At 44.1% G+C, this 22,404-nt stretch overlaps 1 long non-coding RNA gene across 1 annotated transcript in view; it reads right to left on the bottom strand.

The window, feature by feature from the left end:
* The window catches only part of LOC140648452 (uncharacterized), a 35,226-nt gene extending 13,897 nt beyond the window's left edge, over positions 1-21,329 (bottom strand). Inside the window, exons 1-2 of the long non-coding RNA XR_012041219.1 lie at positions 21,101-21,329; positions 6,621-6,798 (exon numbers count right to left, since the gene is read on the bottom strand). This is a non-coding gene — a long non-coding RNA (uncharacterized lncRNA). The remainder of the gene's footprint in view (positions 1-6,620; positions 6,799-21,100) is intronic.
* Between the last annotated feature and the right edge of the window lie 1,075 nt (positions 21,330-22,404).

Here is a 22,404-nt window from a genome sequence, read left to right as displayed (position 1 = left end):
TTTGGGGCTAGACAGGAAGGGTTTTCACAATCTTATGCCTTCGCAAGCAGAAAATCCCGAGTGTTTAGGGTGCATTTCTTGCAGAGCCCAAGTGACACAGCCTCTTTATGCACAACAGTTTTTCCCTTTCCAAAATCAGAATACAACTGTGAGTGTAAAAGATCGTAAGGACTACAGCAATACAGCTAATAAATAACCATCTCACCCTACCACATACTCTGGGGTCAGTAAAGCAGGCTGGTTGTTGTTGCCACTTCTTCTTCTTGGGGAACACCTACCTCCTTCTCCTTCAGAACACTGAGGGGCCAGGGATACAGAACTAGATCTATTGATGGCTGGTGTTAAGAGGAAATTCAGACAGCATCATACCATGATCCCTTTGGCCCAAATTAATCTCAAACTCCAGTTTAGACCCTGTGCACCTTTTGACCAAAGCACTTTTGGGGTCCAGTGAGAGCTAGGAAGCCCTTGATTTAGACATGGCAATGGAATTTAGGTCAAATGAGAATGTTTTTGGCCATGAAGTTCAGAAGTTAAATCCTTACCAGGATGAGTTGTGCCAATCTTTAAAAAGGGTAGAAAGGAGGACCCTGGGAACTACCAACCTGTCAGCCTCACCTCTGTGCCTGGGAAGATCATGGAACAGATCCTCCTAGAAGCTATGCTAGAGCACATGGAGGACAGGGACGTGATTCGAGACAGCCAACATGGCTTCACCAAGGGCAAGTCCTGCCTGACCAACCTCATGGCTTTCTATGATGGATTTACCACATCAGTGGACAAGGGAAAAGCAATAGATGTCATCTATCTGGACTTCTGTAAAGCCTTTGACACAGTCCCCCACAACATCCTTCTCTCTAAATTGGAGAGATATGGATTTGATGGGTGGACTGTTCAGTGGATAAGGAATTGGTTGGATGGTTGCATCCAGAGGGTAGCGGTCAATGGCTCAATGTCCAGATGGAGATCAGTGATGAGTGGTGTTCCTCAGGGGTCCGTACTGGGACCAGTGCTGTTCAATATTTTCATCAATGACATTGACAGCGATATCAAGTGCACCCTCAGCAAGTTCGCAGATGACACCAAGCTGAGTGGTGCAGCTGACACACCAGAAGGACGGGATGTCATCCAGAGGGACCTGGACAAGCTCAAGAAGTGGGCCTGTGTGAACCTCATGAGGTTCAATAAGGCCAAGTGCAGGGTCCTACACCTGGGTCAGGGCAATCCTCGGTTTCAATACAGGCTGGGAGATTATGTGATTGAGAGCAGCTCTGTGGAAAAGGACTTGGGGGTACTGATGGATGAAAAGCTGAACATGAGCCAACAATGTGTGCTCGCAGCCCAGAAGGCCAACCGTGTCCTGGGCTGCATCAAAAGCAGCGTGGCCAGCAGGTCGAGGGAGGTGATTCTGCCCCTCTACTCTGTTCTGGTGAGACCTCACCTGGAGTACTGTGTCCAGCTCTGGAGCCCTCAGCACAAGAATGACATGGAGCTGTTGGAGCGGGTCCAGAAGAGGGCCACGAAAATGATCTGAGGGCTGGAGCACCTCTCCTGTGAAGAAAGGCTGAGAAAGTTGGGGTTGTTCAGCCTGGAGAAGAGAAGGCTCTGGGGAGACCTTATAGCAGCCTCCCAGTACTTAAAGGGGGCCTATAGGAAAGACAGGGACAGACTTTTTAGCAAGGCCTGTTGTGACAGGACAAGGAGCAATGGTTTTAAACTAAGGGAGGGCAGATTTAGACTGGATTTAAGAAAGAAATTTTTTACAATGAGGGTGGTGAAGCACTGGAACAGGTTGCCCAGAGAGGTAGTGCAGGGGGGTTGGACTAGATGATCTGTAAAGGCCCCCTCCAATCCAAAGCATTCTATGATTCTATGATTCTATGAGGCAAATTGGCATTGACAACAAATATCCATCAGCAGTCTTGCTTCCTTTTTGGTGAGAAGCATCCTTGGGCCTGGGCAATGGATTTGCAAGTTGCTAAGGTCATGAAGGAGAGGGTTTCTGCAACCTCACTAGTACCTACAGTGTTTCTTTGGCATAGTGAAATCTGTGGGTATGCACTGAGAATGAAATACCCCTTTTGCTCATTATATCCTACCTTCAGAGTTTGCCAGTGCTCCACACACTCATTAATCTCTGAATCGTCCCAAAATCAGAATATTCAGATCCTTTTCTGTAGCATGCAACCTGACCTGAGCATTGCACCTGTTACTTCTGCAGCTCACTCCCTGTCACTGGAAACTTTCAGCTGGAGTCAAATTCTGTTGAAGACCATCCATGGATCCACACGCTTCAGCTATTCTGCTTATGAATATGGCCTTCCTTTCTTTCCTTTTTTCCTTCCTTCCTTCCTTCCTTCCTCCTCAAGCTGTTCCAACTTCTCAGTGGTTTCTATAATCTTCCTCCTTCCACCCACCTCCTATCCCAGCTGGCATGCCTGTCTGTGAACCTCCATTTGCCCTTCCCTCTCTCTCTAATGCACTTTCCTTGTGGGACACCCCACTGTCTCCCAACACCTCTTTCATCATCTTTATGCTGATGACTCCTAAATCTTCTCTTCCCCAAACCAATTCCCCTTGGCTCAGGTTCACATCTCTGATATTGCCTCACTGACATCTTGCCGCTCCCTCGTACTAGCTGGCAAGAACAGACTTGTTTCCCTCCTTGTGCCCTCTTCATTCTCCCAGCCTTTCCTCTGTGCAGAATTTCTGCAGTCTGGACTTTCTTCATCCTCCCCATAGCCAAGAACCCTATCTTCAGTTTCATACCCACTTCATCTGAATCTACTTTATAGCTGTGTTTTCACACGTTGGTCAGGCTTCTGAGAGGTTTGGATTCCACCTCCATCTTTGTGATGTCAGTTCCCTCCCAAGCAGTGGCTTTGAGGTCAGGTGGCAGCCTAGGTAAAAGCCCAGCTTCCAGCCCAATGTGTGCAGTCCTTGGGGTCTGCACTGAGCGGGAAACATTTGAGGAAGTGCCAGGAAGAAGAGCGCTTCAGCCCAACTATATACCAACAATACTGGAAACACCATGAAGTTGGAGAAAAGTTCACTTGATATAAGACATTCTTTAAACTGTGATGGTTCTGTACAAAACAGGATCCCCAGCATGGATGTTATTTCACTTAGAAGGATCTGTGTTCAGGTTTAGGATTTTACAAGTAGTGAAAATGGAGTTAGGAGAAGGATGCCACACAGGGTTTAGTTTTGTTACAGTCCTCTATACTCCCATCTCATCCCCCTTCAGCCCACTTAGTAGCAGAGCTCACCCTCCTCTTCCACAGCCTGTGCATACTCCTTTTCCTCCTTGAGGAGCCCCCAGGCTTGCATGAAAAGTTCAGATATGCCCATTCTCTCTTTTGAGTGCTCTTTTCATAGCCTCAAACTCATCTTTTGTATCTTCTAAATTTCTGTCTTCTGTTTGGACCCACACTACTACTAGCTCCTTTATTGACTGCTTTTCCCTTCTTATAAAAGTGATAGAAAAATGTAAAAAAATTATCAAAAACTATAAAAAAAAAAAATTGTCATTAACTAAAATGTAGCACATTAATTTTAACCCAGTTTCTTAGGAAAGACAAAGTTAAAATTTTCTTCATTATTTTCATCATTTCTGCCTCATAACAGAAGCCACTGATTAATTTCAGTAAAATTTGGCAGGTGTAAAGAAACCTCAAAATATTAAGTTCCAACAACTTTGGAATTTTAAGTAGTCCAGCTAAAGCTATAATTTCTGTGACTGGGAAATCAGCAGCTAAAGTGAGGAGAAAGACCCTAAACAGCCCTTCTGCCTATGGAAAAGCGGCAATAAGAGCTGACCATCTCTCAGACCATATGCTATTTTAATAACACTTACCTAGGTTTCCATTTCCTACCTTTAAGCCATGTGTGTCATTTGTTTGGGGGTTTTTTCCTCATTTTCAGGGAAAGCACTGATTTTGCTTGTTGTATGCTTTTATTTTCCCTTTCAAAAGCCAAATGTCTGGTCATCCCAACAGTTTTGTGGGGAGTTTGTCATGCGTCAAGCTGCACAAACTCACAAACTTGGCCTTAATTTTTAGACCATTCATATACTGATCTATTGTTTCTGCAGGAGTCTGATATCTGGTAACAAATAAAAAAGACATCCAAATGTCACATATTTCTTGGGGCTGAAATAGTTCTGGAGCTGGTCCACTAGTAGAGTTAACTTTGTGTTATCCTTTTACATTACAGAGCTGAGAGTACTTCCAATACATCATGCCCAATCACATGAAGGAAAGCAGATGCTTGTCATTTCTTTCCTCACCATCTTGCTGGTACATAAATACTGTTCAAGCATTTGTCTCCCGTTTCTCCTGTGCTAGGATAAGACCTCTCTAAAAAACCAAGCTTTGTCAGGGTGCCATGTGTCTGCTATTTTCACCATCAGCCCAGTGCAATAACAATCCAGCTGTGCTGGGGTCAGAGACACTTTGCGCAGGAACAAAGGCAAGGCATGAACTAACATGGTGTTTGCAATTGCTCCAGTCAAGAGCTGAAATAAGAGAGTGAAGTCCTTGACATAAATCAGAGTACCATGTAAACTGTTCCAATCTGGTTAATCTGGTACCTCGCAACAGTCACATATATCAGTATAATGTTTGCCTATGCTAGAAAACCAGATCATGCAAGAAAAAAGACCCTTGAGAGTTAGGGCTGCTAACACACTGTTAAACATTCAGCGCAGGCAGATACCATCATGTTTAGCGTTGTGGCAGCTGGTCAGCCCATGGGCTTAACCACAACCAGCTGATGTGATGTTAAACACAACAGTCCCTGTCTGTGTTCAATGTTTAGCAGCATGTTTAGCATTGTCTTAGTTACCAAGATTCCTCGGGGTTGTGTTTTATCATGATGCAATTTTCCAGTGTGGAAGAGCTCCAAAAGGCTAGTGTTTTACAACCACTGGAACATAAGTCAGAATATAAAGTGTCAAAGAGGAATAGATGGGTTTAGCCAGTATGCTTGGCTTGTGGCTATTCAAGAGATCTTCCTCCCACACATGATATTGCCACAGGTGCAATTCTGGGCAAAGAGATCCTTTGTTTAGGAAGGAGGCACAGATAGCAGGTATTTTCCCCTGCAGGGTCCATTCTGGAGCAGCCTCCACCCTCTTTGTATGAAAAACCTCAAATTCACTGACTTGGGGGCATCCTGGCAAGATGCATCTATTTTCTTAGTTTTTATTGGAGATGACAGGTTGAGCGAATCAAGATGGCAAGTTGAGGGAGCCTCTTGCTTTGGCACAGGAACTGTTGCAGTAGAGCAAATTAAGATATCTTGGATTTTTATCCATAGCTGTGTGTATATTTAAAATAATTACCCAAGTGTGTGGAGTCATCCTGATGGGTGCTTTTTAAATAAACATGGAGAAATAGCAAAAGATAAACACATAACATCATCATATAACTCCTGCAATTTGAATTCTCCACTGAGCCTCTTCCCAGATATTTAAGGAGCAGAACTATTCAGCCCCAAAATAAACTTTGAAGAAGTTTGGACCTGAGTTGACAAGCAAGTTTTGAATCTGGCCTCCTTTATCTATTAGGAAATAAAGTCAGTCCTTGATCAGAACATTCCTGAACTTTGAGAAATTATGAGTATGATTCAAATAGAGTGTTGGACCTTTGTCTCCTCCAGTTTTCTTCAGCTGGAGGGATGGGTCCAAAGGTGACAGGTCCTCAGATTCTTGACACAGTTGCAATGCAATGGGTTGCCACAGGTCCTTTGATTCTTGACACAAGCTTAATGAACTTTGAAGCTCTCCTGCCAAACATGGCAAAAACTGTCCAACTTTGCAAAAGTAAACCTCCAAACAATACATCTAGCTATTTCCTGTGCCCTTCTTTTGCTTAATAAACAATGGTGACTTTTGGGGAGAAGAATCCATGTTCCTGAAACATTAAAGTTAACTAAAACATGTAAAGTCAGGGAACATAAAACTAAGGCACCTTTCACTAGTGGCATGTTGTCTCATAAAGGTGATTCAAATTTCAGTGAAAACAAGTTATCTTAGAAACATGTTTTACAAAAAATCACTGAAAAGAGTTGTTTATTGGAAAAATATTTTCCGCCCTTACATTTGCAACCATACTGGCTATGCACAACAGGACAAAGCAAAACAAAATCATATTGACTTTGACGTTTTCTGGCTTTTGAGTAAAACAGGCCAAACGAAAGTTGGTGGCTTGATCTAAAGCCTATGAATGACAGTGGAAAGTTGCCCATTCACTGCATCAGATGTAAGATCAGGCCTTACTATTTTAATGCAGTCCCAAGCAAAATGTAAATAAATTATTATCTTAATCTCTTCACTAGCTCCGTAAATTGGGCATGTAAGGCCCAGGAACTGATATTTACATATTCTAGGAGATTTGTCTATAAATTGCTATTGCTCACTACTCTCCTAACTCTACTTGTGGTTGCTTCTTTAGGAAAAAGACCACTTTTCATGTACCTCTGCACATGCCAAAAATCTCTTACTTTGGGCAGCTCTTTTTGAAAACCTTGACTGTCAGACAGTTGTCTGATGCAGATACAGCAAATTGTCTGTTCCATTTTGGTCCCTTTCAGCAAGCCAGCTGCCAGATAAGACTTACCACAGTGCTTTTGTCACTTGTACATCTACGTCAATGTGGCTGCAAATTCTGGAAACCCGAGCCATGAAGTTGAACTTTTGTGAAGAGCGATGGCGTTTCATGCTTTTCAGTGGGGTACAAGTCAAACACGAGCCGGGCTGAGAGAGCCAGCCGCCCTTGGTACTGGCATGATTGGGTCCTGCAAGGGGAGAAAAGGACTCTGTAGGCAAAGTTCTGGTTTTCTTTTGTTTTGTTTAATTAGCATCCCAGACAATTATGTGAAGACAATGTCTGATTTATCAAGCAGTTGGGATATGAGGTTTCTATCACAGCACCATCATGTACACCGTGGTATACATAAAGGATATCATCTCAGGGGCAGTTTCAGTAAGCAAAAGGGTTGGAAGCTATGTAAGGTAAACAAGGCTGTTGGGTTTTTTTCCTGGCGTACCCACACTTACAGCTGCCAAAAAGCAGGCAAACTTTTGCCTCCAAAAATAAAAAGTGATTATACTCTGTCTAACCAAGTCTACCCTTAACTACACCACTGCCTATCACAAAAAGAAGGACAGATATGTATTTTGTGGTATTGTTTTTGGAAAGTTTCCATTCAGGAGTTTGCAAGAATAATGTGGGTGTGTTGCTGGTGCGGAGTTGAGTGTCTTTGTGAGTGTGAACTCAAAGTCCTGTAGAGCACTGCACTATTATCTTTGCAGCTTTCTATGGGCACTGGACACAGATTGTTTTTTTCACCAGAATATCACCAACTCTCTCCAAAGGCCTGATCCAGCTCCACTAACATCTGTAGGAGCCTCTGCACAGACTCCAGTGGTGGCTAGGATCAAGTCCTTTGAGGAATGATGATCTTTCCCTAGGAGATCACCTACAATTAGCAAAGCAAGAGTGTGTACACTTACCTCCACATTCTGCTATGTTTACCTGTCCTCAGACTGATCCCTGCGATTCTTCTTCGACATCTGCTCTGCCCAGACTTTTTCTGCATCACTAACAAGGACAAACTTTAGTCCAACTTTCAGTCTTCTGTGCAATTTTGAATAGGGATGATATCATAAGCCCTGTGACAGGAAGAGCGGGAGTCTCAGCATGGCTGGTTTGCTGAGGTATTTCTGGCTGAAGACTGAAATTCTAGCCTGCCTTCATTACACGTGTATGTGAGCAGGTCTGAGCCCCATCAAAGGGTGTTTCACATCTGTTTCTCAAATGGTGAATGAATAGCCTCTTACACCAGACATAATTTTCATCTAATTTTGTCTCTCTTACTGGCTTACTGCGTGATCTTGCAGAAGTAGCTCCATCTCTCCACGCCTCTGTTTCTCACCCCACCCTTCTACACCTTACCAGTTGAGCTGCTCAGCTGCAGATGCCAGGGCTTGGTTCTCATGGCGTCCCTAATGTGCTTACAGTATTCAGCCCTGACTATCATTTGGAAATCTTGCCACCATCACAACACAAAGAATAACAGCCCAATATGGGCAATGGCAGGCTTTAATCCCACAGTAAAAGAGGGGTCCTGGATGGGTGCTTTCTTTGCACTAGCAGCTGAATTCCCTGTATGCTGCTTCTGACTCATCCAGATAGATAGGTTTTGAAACCAGAAATTACAAGGTGGGATGCAAATTGTTATAATGTGCCTGGCTACATACTCTTAACTTGTCGTATGCTCTACAAAAGTATCCTAAGCAAGGGCATGTTCAACCTGTGCCTGTTATGCACATTGGCAGCTTGTCAGTGTCCCAACGAATTTGAATTAATTAAATAGCACAGCTACATTATCCATCTGGGAGCCCTCCAGGCTTCTGGTTCCAATACACTCTCTTTCATCTTGATGAGAGGAAACCCCCCCTTAGTCATGATAGGGCACTGCATTGTGGGGTTTGGGCTCTATGGGCTCACCTCAGTAATTGAAATGGGAGAACAGCTGCAGGCTACCACGTAGCACTTTCTGGGTGACATTGGCCTATGGACAGCAAACTGTGTCGCATCAAATCTAAAAGAAAGTCTGCTTTGCATCTGTGTTGTATGTAAATGAAGGCACTCCTAGGTGCATTTTCCACAGTGAAACCAAACAACAAGTGGAACAATGCAGTGCTATTGACTTTTCTTGGGCAGAGGGTGAGGTGTGTATCTGCATCGTGCAGCAATACCTAAGTTAGCTACTAGTCAACCAGCCCAAGGAGCACCACACTCCGTCTGGGCTCATTGACCTGTTCTGGGATGGAAAACTGCATCTGCCATCCTGTCCTCACCCTTCAGAGCTGTGAGGCATGTGCAGGAGACCACGTAGGCTATGCCTACACCATTTTAGATTACACTTGTCAGTCAAGGTCCTCCATAGCTGCTTCATCTCCTCACAGTGTTCGCAAGGATTCTATACAGCCTTTCCACTTTACTCCCCAGGAAGTGCTTAAGGCAGCATTTTTTCTGCTCCAGCTTTCCCGAGAGGATAGGGAGAGCACTGGCATAACAGCTCTGATTACCTTCCTCTCCTTCTCCAAAGCCGAGGGGTCTCGTCCTCCCCTGTTTGTACAGCACTGGTACATTTCAGGGTAACACAGGGAGCAGGTAATTTCCTGCTGCAACAGTCAGCACCATCCCTAAATTTGCACACTGCTGCCAGCCTGCCAGGCTCTTTTTTTTTTTCTTTTTACAGTCTTTTAAGACACAGTAACAAAGCTTTTTAAATTTCATACTATGGAGAAGATGGATTTTTTTTTAACGCCTGGTTAGTCTCATAACATCCATTTTGCTTTGACCCATTCAAACATGATACAAAAGACAACAAAACAAAACTGGGCAATCTGCATCCTTAGTATGTGGAGGCACATAAAGTTTTCTGCTGGCTTTCTCAATCCTAAAAGGAGGAAGAAGACACCTTGCTTAAGAAGATGTGATCAGCCCAGGAGGAGCTCAGTGTCCCTGCAGAATCAGGAGAATGATGGAGGAACCAAAGTGATCCTGAGTGGATCTCTCTCTGCCCCTCTTGGTTCCCACCCACCTCTCCCAGCAGCCCAGGCAGATGTTGCAGGCAGATGTGCATGGCCGCTTGGTGATGTGAAAGATGCATAGGAGAGGTGGGCTGGATCTCAGTTTCGTGTTTGCCTACATTTCAGTTCCCTGCTAGCAAAATGGCAATAACAACACATAGGCTTCCTGGCTAGTTTGTTATTTGGAGCATCAGATATTTAGAGGAGATTACGTATGTTACTAATACTTTTGGGCTGATAACCAAAAATACTGTGCAAATTTCTGAGTTTGAGTCAAGCACGGAATTTATGTGACTAGCAGAGTATACACAACAATGCTCATGGAGATAGAAAAAAAACCCCACCCCAACAACCCAAAGAATGGTCACAATTCTAACTCTGGGATAAACTGCAAGTTTCATGTATTGTCTTTGAGTAAAGCTTTCCTATAATGTTTCTCCATGTTGCAAAAAACAGTCACTCTGTCCAGGAAAAAAAATTCTCCCTTGCTAACAAAATTGTGAGAAATGTTCAGAACAGCCAAGTCAAAAAGATGGAAACAAAATAAAAAGACGACTGAAACAACCCCCAAGCCACAGGTACAATTGCTTTCTCCAACTGCTATCGGTTCTCTAGAGAGTGGCCTGTTTCATAAATGAAACATGTCTTCCTTGTAAATACGTAATTGTCTTTTGACAGGCCACAACTACCTTCCTACATCCAGACTGCTCCAAGCCATGGCGAAGACAGCATTTTTTCGAAGACTCACCTACTGTCACACTTCTTAGGCATAGCATTGCTTTTTCGCTGTATTGTACAGGTCACAATTAGCACAACAGGGTAGTAAAATATTAGCCAGTTATCACAGACAAGCAGTTCTGCCTTGCAAAGCCTTTTCCACACTCAGAATTGCACTGGTTTAATTAAAGGTGTGTTTTAAAATCAAATTAGTTAAGCCAGTGTAAACACTGGAAACTATTTTAAGTTGGTTTGTATTGATTTAGCTTAATCTGATCAGGAAATGACTTAAACTAAATTGATACGGAGCAGATTTAAATTGGTCTGAATGACCACGTCATGCGCCAGCTTAACTAAAACATTTTAAAACCAATTTTGTGTGGACCATATCCCACTGTTGTGCCAAGGAGCATGAGCTAAAAAGATGAATGAAATAACCAGATAAAGGAATGACACTTAGGACCTGACTCAGCACTGCAATACTTCAGTGTAAGTAGTCTACTGTCATAGAGTTGTAGGTGGCCATAGTTGTAGTAAAACTCAGAATGGAGCATAGCTTGATAGTGCTTCCTCTAAGCATTTTGTAAGGTTTCCAACCCTAAAACAGGACGAGCTATTCTGGACTTTTTTTTTTTAAACAGCCCTGGCAGTAGTTCTCAGATACACTAATTTCCTGAGTCGCATATTCATTTTTCATTTTTTATTTAAAATTTCTGTAAACTTCTATCATTTCAGGCCTAGAGAAAACAATAATATTAAACCTTACTTGACTCCTTTTAAGAATTATTACTTTCTAATCAAGGTTGACAGTCTTTCCATTCTTACATAAATGAGGTAAGCTCATTTTTATAAATAGTGCATTTCCATCCAAGATCTGCTCTTTTAATTCTGCATAGGAAAGAAAGAAAAGGGCCGGGGGGGGGGGGGGAAGGATATTGCATTTTCAAATAAAATACCCCCAAATTAAATCCTACAGAAGCTTAAGGTCTGAGAGGGGTTTCTTGTGGTGCTTTTATATTGTAAATACTGAGAGTTTAGATTACTTAACTAAGCTTTAGTCACAAATAGAGCTGGCTTTAAAAAAAATGAGAAAGCTGAAACAGCTGTAGCACTGTATATGAGTCACTTGGACTGTGGCAGAGATGTGAACACTAAGGTAGGAGTATCGCTGCTCCGCAAGCTTACCGAGGCGCCTTGCTGTTGGGTGTACCTCCAGGCAAAAAATGAATAATGTCTGCTGGTCTCATAATAAACGCTGTGCTGCAGAAAACCAAGCCAGGCATATCAGTGGCTTGTTAAAACAGGTGGTCACCAGTGTGAGTGGGTTAAATAGACCTTCCAGTGCGGTAGGCAGACAGCAGGAACGGGTGCTGTAGAGTCGCATGTGCGTGTTGGAGGGTCTGTCCTGGTGACCTGCACTGGGAGGCAGGAACAGCACACTTGTTCAGATGAGCTCAGGCCAATGGAGATGGGCAGAAAGACGAACATAATATTGATAAATTGGGCTTTTTGGAGGCTTCACTGCAAATCAGCACAGATGGCTCTTTCACCCACATCCTAGCAAAAATTGTGATTTGTGGCTGGAGGCAGCAAGCATGTTGCCATGAATTATGGCAGTTTAAGAAGCTCACATTTGTAATTGGGTGCTGGTAATTATTTACCATGAAATGTGATCATTACTGTCAGGTGATGATGACATTCCCCCGCTTTATGCATTCAGTAACTTTTTAAAGACTCTGCATGAACTCTTTGTGGGGGGTGGAAGGAGGAGCGCTGGCTTCCCTCCATCACTGCTACCAAAACGGGTGTGTGTTTTGGCAGTAGTTTTGCTTGGAATATTCAATTCAGATTAATGTAATTTCAACATCTACTATCCCAAGTGTGTGGTGGTGCCACTAAACATACGCGTTTGCCAACTGTGAAGTGCAGGCTATGTCATTCAGCATGGAGGTGAAGCGATTCTTATCTATCTCCCATGTGTGTACCTTTCAGATTAGCTCCACTGAAATCAATGGCATTACAAGGATTTAAAAGCAGCAGTGGTGGTAACAGGCCCAAGACAGGCAGTAGATTATCAGGCAGTTTGGGGTGAGGAACCATGATTGTTTGGTCATTAATAGTCATGCTAAATAAAGATGCAGCAACACATTCTGGTTGCAACCACTCAGCCTGGTGCCTTCTCCATTCACACAAGCATGGGAGCAGCTGGGAGGTGCTGGGAGGAGAAGGGCCTTCCCTGGGGCAAACGAAGCCAAACCTCTTCTCTCCAGTCACCGTTCTCCCTACTCCCTCCCTCTCCCTACTCCCTACTCAAGGTCCATTTTGTCTGGAGCTGTACGTAAAGCAAGCCCTTGTTATAATGTCTTGGGATGCAGGTCCTTCTGAGACTGTGTTGTAGCTCTTCCTTCTTTTTTATCTAATTCATAGAAAATACATATGTCTACCCGCAGTATTAATCGAGGATTTCCTACTCTTATGAAGTTATCACATGCTTTAGAAAAAGCCCTTGGGATGCAGACAATAAATGCCTACCTTCTATTATTTTTCTTGTGTCCCTTGTATATTAACTGTGTATATTGTAAATTCTACTGTTCTACTGTTGAGACTTTCTTGGTTCCCCATAATATCAGCCACACAGTTGTGTAGGGACAGATGTCTTCTCCATTCTTGCTGCCTGATCGTTTGTTTGTTTGTTTGGCGATGACCTTTTGAATTTCACCTCTTTCTGAAAGCATTTTCAGTCTTGGGCAGAGGAACATCCTGAAAAGCATATTCATGCCAAGAAAAAGAGACTAATTTTATTTTGCTGAATCATCAAGTCTCTCCGAAAAAATTACAACCCTCATCCTGCAAGAAACTACAGATGGACAGACCACATAGGGATTTGCAGCTACACAGGTATAGCTTGCCACAGCCTGGTCAGCCCAGTGGTGCCATTTTCCTTTGATCTTGGCCAACCCTCAGTGAAAACTCCTGCTCTTGGGCAATCCTGTTTTACCACCTGCCTTTACTCCTGAGCAGCCCCATTCAGCCAGACCCCACTCTGACAGGTATGTAAATATTCAGTTAACAGAGATGCTGACCTCCTCAGGCTGTAAGTCCCTTACTTGAGTTACTCTTAATTCCCTGCACCAGATTTTTGCCTCCCTAAAAACTAGTAGTGCCTTCATGAGACTGTGAAAAAGCAGAGCTAGGCAGAGAGCCCAGGAGATTGGCCCTTGGGTTCCCAGTGACTGCACAGCATGCCATTTGCTGGATGGATGCTGTTATACATATGAATAGATTACTGTTCCATTCCTGTCATTTTTAAATTTCTCCATCTGCATGGATTTTTTCAGGCACAATATTTCATATCCAGGTGGCTTCCTTTGTGCTTTCACCATAATAAAATGGCATGGGGGAGCAGGGAAATAACTGCCATTGCCCCTAAAAATGTTGATTGATTTCAGACTATATTTCTTTAAGAAATAGTCTGGTATATGCATGGTGTGTTAGCAGGCAAATGAACACGTGTCAGGGAGAAGAACTAGTATTTAAAACCCATAAAAGAAAGAACTTATTAACAAAAATACAGTGTGAACTACTTCAAAAAGTAAGCTCTCTCTTCTTTTGCATTTTTAAGGCGTAAGAGGCTCCATCTCTTTTCTCTTCATGCAATATCTCTAGTTTTGTCATAAAGAGGAATTTCACTGTCAAAAAAATACCTGGAAAAATTCATTAACACCTGCACAGCTCCCAACAGATATGAAAACCAAACAAGAAAGAATAGTCTTTGTCCTACTCATTGCCTTGCCATATTGACAAAGCTCTACGATGTTGCCCTAGCAGCCACCCTTTTGATTTTCTCTCAGTGACTTTTTCATGCAAATGCCTGCTTTGGTGCTATACCAATGAAGCAGAGCATCCTCAGCTCCTGGGGCTCAGAGCCACTCCTCTGCGCCTGGGCACTGCCTCACCCCAACGCTGGGTTGTCGTCTGGAGCAAAAGCCTTTTCTGTGCATCCCTAGTGCTTGTTGGGAAGTGGGGATATGTTTCTGTATATACAGTGACTACTAAATCTAATGGTGTGTTATTGTGCAGACTTTCTGACCAGCTGTAGCTTGGTATTTGTAAGACCCTGTTATTACGGGCTCATACTTTATTCTAGGGACATTAACCTGCCTGTATGCTTCTGCCGATGCCTTACTGGTAACCTTCTGTGCTATGCCAAGCTCAAGACTCCTCAGTAAAAGACTCTTTGTGAGTCTTTATTTTAAACTTTTTTTAAAAAAAAATCTCTTTCTCTTTCCTGCCCTCTCCCATACCCTCTCTCTTTCTCTTTTTCTCCCTCTTTCTTGGCTTTTGCTTCTCTGTCAGAGAGGGCACCCACCCGGGGAGCGGGGTAAGGACATGTCGCCTGTAAGCTCTGCTCTGTCAGATCCCCTCGTTGGTTTGCTGAGAGCACCAATGACCAGCTCCTCATCCACAGAAACAGCCTAGGCAGCAGCCTCTTCCGAAATTGTGAATCAGGGCTCCAGCAACTACCCCCAGTTTAACTAGGAGGACAGTTCCAACTGTGGGTTGGAAAGAGAGCTAGTAACTAGGCAAACCTCCTCAACCCACCATCACCAGCACTAGCAACAGGCAGAATCTCATTCTCAGGCTGAAACAGGGAAAGGCAGTAGGTACAAATCCTGATGTCAGCTGGGGTCACTCCAGGATGCTCCCTCCCTCCGTCCCACCATCTGAGCTATAACCAACCTGACTCCTTCCTCGTTACAGCTGGGGAGAGAGGAGAGGAGAGGAGAGGAGAGGAGAGGAGAGGAGAGGAGAGGAGAGGAGAGGAGAGGAGAGGAGAGGAGAGGAGAGAAGAGGAGAGGAGAGGAGAGGGGAGGGAGGGGAGGGGAGGGGAGGGAGGGGAGGAGAGGAGAGAGAGAGGAGAGGAGAGGAGAGGAGAGGAGAGGAGAGGAGAGGAGAGGAGAGGAGAGGAGAGGAGAGGAGAGGAGAGGAGAGGAGAGGAGAGAAGAGGAGAGGAGAGGAGAGGAGAGGGGAGAGGAGGAGGGAGAGAGGAGAGGAGGGAGGGAGGGAGGGAGGGAGGGGAGGGGAGGGAGGGAGGGAGGGGAGGGAGGGAAGGGAAGGGAAGGGAAGGGAAGGGAAGGGAAGGGAAGGGAAGGGAAGGGAAGGGAAGGGAAGGGAAGGGAAGGGAAGGGAAGGGAAGGGAAGGGAAGGGAAGGGAAGGGAAGGGAAGGGAAGGGAAGGGAAGGGAAGGGAAGGGAAGGGAAGGGAAGGGAAGGGAAGGGAAGGGAAGGGAAGGGAAGGGAAGGGAAGGGAAGGGAAGGGAAGGGAAGGGAAGGGAAGGGAAGGGAAGGGAAGGGACAGGAAAGGAAGGAGTTAATCAAAGCACAAAGTACAGAAAGAAACACATAAAGAAAGTGTGAGTTGCTATTAGGTGATAACCTACTGTCATTTTTTGTCCCTTTACAGTTCAGTCACACCATCATGATCAACATTTTCCTTAGTTTTCCAGGCCTTCACTGGGATTTTTTCACTCCCCAGATCATTCAGCACCTTTTTCAAATCTTTTCATTTGAAACAATTCTCTCCAAATTACAAATGACCTTTTTAGAGCATTTCTCCACCCAAGTGTAACCATGTGTGGTTGAACATGATAGAAAAATTATCTGGAAATAGGGCCCTGGGTAAGGTCCAGAGAGCCATATCAAACTAGTAGTGCTTTCAGTTAGACATTTGATGCTAAAGGTACGTGACGGCCACAAGGCGTTTGGTGTTGGTTAGTTGTTTACCAGGACAAAAATGTGAGGAGGCAGTAGGTCAGTGTCAGGAGGAATTAGACCTGTCGTGCTGCCGACCTTCGGTGAACCTGGAGACTGTCGTTTCTCCTTTTTCTGCTTTTCTGTCATTTGTCTTCTTTCCTGAAGAGTCCTTAAAGCAGGGACATGCATGCTGCATGTTTATATATTGCCTAAAAAGTGCCAGCCTGGATTAATGACTATATTGCAAACACCATATTGTTGCATCACTATATTGCAAATAAGTTTGCAAGCACAAATTGCCCTTGTTAGGGTAACCCCAGGGGTAGAAGGAGGTGGATGGGGTAGAAGGGAGAGCACAGTCACCAAGCTCTGCACACCCCCAGCTGGCCAAGGAAAGCATGTGGAAACTAACTCATGCGGTGGGACTGTGCATAGGATTTCTGACGCACAACCTTCATGCCACTGTAGCTCGGGCTGGCCGCGATCCTGTGACTGAGCAGGAATGGTGGCAATGATCCCCCATCTCCCTGATCTCTGGAACTTTCCCCACTACCAGGGGGTTTCCTCCTGCCAGGATTGTCACCTTCCTCTTCCTGACCGCCCTTCTCTTTTCCATTACCACTTCTTCTCTACAGGAGCCCTTGTTTTTGGGCAACTCTGCTTTCCAGGACACCAAGGCCCAGATTTCACAATCTAAATAGTTTATGTGCAAAAGCACAATATGTCATCAGTCTCCTAATAAGTGTCTCTGCCCCACATCTCTTTATTAACTGGAGAATTCAGGACATGCTACTTTTGTTTAGCCCCAAAATTGACAACCAGCCTGCATCAGTTGCAGCTAGCAAGTAGCAGGCTTCTGCTTGAGAGTTCAAAAGCTCGTTTTTGGACATTCACCCACACACATACATACACCAAATTATCTGCTGCCTGATAGCATTCACAGTTTAAGCCATTTTTCACCTACAACACCCACAGTTCCTTGTTGCCTAATGCTGGATTATCTGGCCAGGAATAAAGCTTGAGATTTGAAGATTTTCACTTAGTTGGAGCATGTGCAACACCTCCTCTCCCAGTGGGGTCACTGGTGTTTAGCGAGGAGCTGGATTTCTGCTTAGACTGCTCTCCCCAAATCCTTTGGAAGGGTTTCTCTACTCTACCGTGCCTGCAGAAAATCTGTAGGAACTAAGTGTCCCTGACACAACTACTTGTGAAATTCAGATGAACTTGGCCAACTTGGGCGCTCGTGGTCTGCTCTTCACTCAGAACAGTGGAAAACAAAATAGGCAGCCAGAGTGAGGGGGAGTGGGATTTTTCCTGGTCTGGACTGAAATTCATGACAGAGATGAAGTTTCTTTTTTTTTTAACCAAAGGAACAGGCTCTGACCTCGTGGAAATCCCGTGACTCATGAAAAATCCTCGAGACCCGGACATGCTCCACATTCCTGACCCATTTGAGCACTCCCATCAGAGCCGTCATCACAGAGCCAGTCATCCAACTAGGGAAGGGAAACCATACCACGTGGCTTACAGTTAGTGGCATTTTTCAAACACTTTTGAGAGAAATCACAATGTGCTTGAAGAGTTTCCAGGGTGAAATATATCAACAAAATTATTCAGTATGAATAATTCTGCCAGTACTATTTACTGTCACACATTAGGATCAAGAAGTAGAAAAGGACATGTGAGAGAGAGAGCAAGAAAGAAAAGAAGGAAATTCTCCTCCCACACACTCAGAAGATGTATCGTTTCTGGATTGCTTCAAACTGAAAGGAACCAAATAATTATGATTTCACATTTCCAAGAGAACTAAGACCAGTCCCACACAGCCTCACTGTAGTAATATGCTGCTAGCCACCCATCCTAACCCTGAGCACACTGTAAAGAACTGACCCAGCAGGCTACCAGCACTAAATGTGGTTGTGGACAACCCTCCTGTGTTTACTTTTCATTAACCCTGCATCACTCAGGTCTTCATTAAACTTGTTTTTCCTTTTATTTTCCAGTGTGCTTATCCTGATATACCTTGAACAGTCAAAACCCAGACTGTGTGCTCACAAAATGGGAGAAAGTTCAGGGGCACCAGCAAAGAGTCTGATTTGTGTTAACTTATGAAATGACGACATCTTACAGATTTTTATTAATGTAAACCTGAGCCTGCTATGGTTTAGTCAGGAACAAAGCTGCTGAGTGGCCTTCTCGTGAGCAAGAGTTGGCTCCTGGGATAGATGGTCCACGTGCCTGAAATGCAGGCAGATCTGAGCTCCAGTCAGAAATGAAGCAAGATTCGACTTGCTTGACTAATGCTTTTCAAGAGCTGTGAGACCTTCTCCTAAGAAGCACCTTGTGCGTACAGTGGTTTGAGTTAACAGAGCTCAGAAGGGCACAAAGTCAGAGCAAGGCTCAGGCTCACATCCCTGGAGCCAGCTCTGCAGAGGCTTAATCACTCCACCCTTTCAATGGACACAGAGAGGCATTCAACTCGTAAGAAGGTATAGAGCTTTTAGCTCAGTGGCCCCGCCTATGCAAAAAGCCATTGTAACAAAACTGCTCTGATAAGAAGTCTTGTTCCAAAGAAAAGTTCACATAGCAAGGAGAAATCTGCATGAAGACCAGGTCCTGAGCACATGCTTAAGCCAATGCAAGCAAGCAAATCTTTTGATGTCAGAGGAATTGCTCCCAGGAGTTACTCTACCTGTGTGCCCAGGTCACTGGGCGCTCGACGTTCAAGCATCTTGCAGCAGTACAATGAGTTCACAGCCCCATGGCAGGAGAAATTCTGGTTTGTATACATATTTTTTAATTTTTGAAGTAATATATCAGCCTTTCCAATGTCTCCCTGGAAAAGGAGATTCCTGTCTGACAGGACACAGCAACAAAAAGGAACACAGAAATTTTTATGGCTTTTGTCATCTTTTAATATTATTTTGTGAACTGTGGTTATAGCGGTTTCAAATCGTAGCCATTGCTTGCTGCTTTGTTTCTGCTTATCAGACTCAAAGCCAAAACTAAAAGTAAAGCTAGCATGTTTGACATACTTCATCCTGTGCGAGAGAACTGCCTATAGCAACTAGGAAGAAAACATTGAATTAAAAAAATAAGGAAAGAAAGAAAAGGAAAGGAAAGCTCTTGCTTTTATAGAATTATTATTCGAAAGCCATGGTACATGGCTCTGAAGCTGAGTGGTGTAGCTGTACATTGCACAGACTAGTGTATGCCTCTGACGTGCTAAACACTGATATCTCCTTATAATGATGTGTTAATGTAAGGGGACTGATTTTGCAAAATTTTATGCCTTATTAAGGAAATGATTCAAGCCCAGGAAATGTGCGGGTTAAGTACTTGCTTTCATAAACATGGGTTACGGTGGAAAAAAAGATTTTAGATATTATGTGGAAAAATGCAGTAAAAAGCGCTGAATTAGCCCATTCCATTACATTGAATTGTTCAGCAATTATGGTCATCCCCTGGCCTAGAAAATTAAAGTATATGATGAAAACCCAATCTAAAGATATCCACTGCTGTCCTACTGAAGACATAGCATATCATGCTTAAAAGGCACTTAGGGCTTCAATGACCAAAAAAAAGTTATCTGGGGAGTAAGTTTAAACCAGCTACAGTCCCAGCCCAGTGCTGCCCTCTTCTCTTTCCTTTCACTTCTCAAACCACTCATGCAAATAGGAATGGCAACAGATTGCCAGGGGCTCAAACGTGCTCTTCATAAGTGGAAGATCTCGTACAAAACTCTTAACTGCAAAGCAAGAGCAGTGTTTTGTGCTCTTCCGTCCAGAAGGCAGGATCAGTCCGCCAGGCAGCGTGTTGGGGACGGCCCGTCTTGCTAGGGAAGGAAAATGTGTCATGATCTGAGCTGGGTGGAGTGGGAGAAATAATTTTCAAATATTTGTTTGAACTTGAAAGCCACTTTGTATTTCACTGCTTTCCCTATGCCATCGTGTTCGCTCACCACAACCGTTTCGTTGCTGGATGGTATGTAAATGAACACTCATGGAAAGCACGCTTTTCATGCACATGCTTGAGCAGTGTCTGCAAGTCCCTTTGAGGCTGAATAGCTATCTGCAGCATGCCTTTTGAACGACGCTGATTTTCTCAGTTCTATTTATGATCTAGTATTTACTAGAGACATTCGCACCTACTGGGTATTAGCTTAGCAGATATTTCTCTTTCAGCTCCAAAAGCTACTCACTGTTCCTTCTTTGTTGCTTTCTCTCAGTTCCCTCTCCCCAACGTTTAAAAGCAGTAACTTTAGCCAGAATTCTTCTTTTTTTTTCTAAATTTAAAAATAATAATGTGGCTCCTCACTATAAAATGTCTGTCTCCTCCACTCCCAGCCTCCTGGGGGTTGCCATGGGCATGGTCTGCAAATTAAGTGGAGGCACTCAGCCCTCAGTTCGGCTCTAGTCAAACATTAGCTGCAGTGTTTACCCTTGTGTAATCTTCAGTTTTGCATTAATTTAATACTGCTCAGCACTTTTTTAACATATTCAGCAAATCTGTGGCACATAGTGCTTTGGGTCTGTATCTCCCCCCATCAAACCAAGTTTTGATTTTTAACCAAACTCATCAAAGTAAACTCCTTGCAATACTGTTCTCCCTCTACTTTGATCTTTACATAATAATAAAAAAAAAAAAGTTGCTTTATGTGGTAATTCAGCTATACTCTGAGGGTTTTTCCCCCCTTAACTTCAAAGAGAGCAAATAGGAAATTGTTTTCATTTTTCTTTCACATTTCACAAACATGTTCTAGTTGTTTTTGAGCAGCAGAAGGTAGTAAGCATCTCCCAATTAATAATTCCCAGGTAATATCACAGCCTCCTCTAAGCACAGATCTCAAGAAATTCAGTTCATAACACAAACAAATAAAACTCTCTTTGAAGGTCTGCCTAAAGGACAGTCAGAAACAGAGTGGGAGCACATCATCATTCTTAATCAGCCTTCTATCTTTGAACCTTCCTCTGAGCAAAATAAAACAAACAGAAATCTTGGAGTATTTAGTTAGAAAGCCACTCACCTCCTGGCTTCAAATCTGCAAAATCCCACTGGGCTGGAAAGAGCAGCGACTAATGCCACACAACCTAGAGATCTCGCCCCAGCCCCGTTACAGGTAGTCCCACAATGAAGAGGGAAGATTTTGTTAAAGCAAGGACTGAAGTAAAGTCAACACCAGACCTTGGGCTTTTTGGCTGTCCAAATAAAGATCTAGCATTTCACGCCCCCCGAGGACACTTGTATAACTCCCACCGCACAACAGAGTGGGCAATTGGGCTCCTACATCCGCATTTGAATTGCATGATCTTTTCTGGGCTGGTGAGGCACACCAGCACATGCCTCATCCCACCTACACCGATATTAGTAACTCTGCAAAAATCAACAGCTGTGTGACAAAAAAGTTTCGGGCTCTGCTTGCTTTCATCGTGTGGGGGCTCAGACGGGGCCTGGAGAGGAGCCGGAGGAGCCGGAGGCAATGGGGACTGTTTCCACCCCACGTCGCAATGCCCCGGTGAGAAGAGCTGGCAGCAGCAAAGGTACTCAGGCTGTAGTTAGGTTGTACAGAGGCGCAAAGTCCAAGAAAAAGAGCTGTTTGAGCTCTGCTGCTTCCCCTTGCAGCTGATTTTTCATCAAATCCCCCTTGCCACACTACTCCCGCCCCAAGGACCCAACATGTCTGAACGTGGCCCTCGGGCAGGGGGGGCTGAGCTCAATCTCTGGCACGCCAAATTTAGTACAAAGAGCGAAAATCCCAGAGCAAACAAGGGAAAACACAGAGCTTGCTGTTCCTTGTACATGAGATAATTCCCTTTAGCTTATTGACATACATTGCTTTGTTTCTTCTCCCATTTAGGAAAGTACACAATTATGTGCGCGGCTGGGAGCTGGAAGCGCTGAGCTGGTTCGGCTGGACGGTACCCCGCCGGCAGAACGCTCCCCAGGGACCCCCTTGATCTCCTCGCGCCTGTCTGAGGCCCTGCTTGAGTCAAAGAGATTAAGGAAAAGTCAGTGAGAATTTAGGCACGCCTGGCTCCAACAAGCCATTTGCACCAATTCACAAAGGAAAAACCTTGGAAGTGTTTCCAAAAATACAGGCCAGTCGTGTGAGTTAAGGCTGTGAGGGAGCCTAACACGCAGACTTTCCCCATAATCAGGGTTTACCTCAACTCTGTTTATTCTGTAAACTCTGGTTTCTCAACAGAAACAGTTCATCACGCTACACCCCGGCTCAACAGACATGCAGAAAGCCTTTGTAAAGAGCTAGAAGTAGAACAACGCAGCTGTTTCTTTCATGAAAACTGTTTGTTAGCAAACTTATCTCATCAT

Source organism: Ciconia boyciana, chromosome 1 (genome assembly GCF_034638445.1).
Source record: "Ciconia boyciana chromosome 1, ASM3463844v1, whole genome shotgun sequence".
Taxonomy (NCBI): Eukaryota; Metazoa; Chordata; class Aves; order Ciconiiformes; family Ciconiidae; genus Ciconia; species Ciconia boyciana.
The sequence above is the reverse complement of the archived record's forward strand: the minus strand, read 5'-3'. Positions and strand labels throughout refer to the sequence as shown.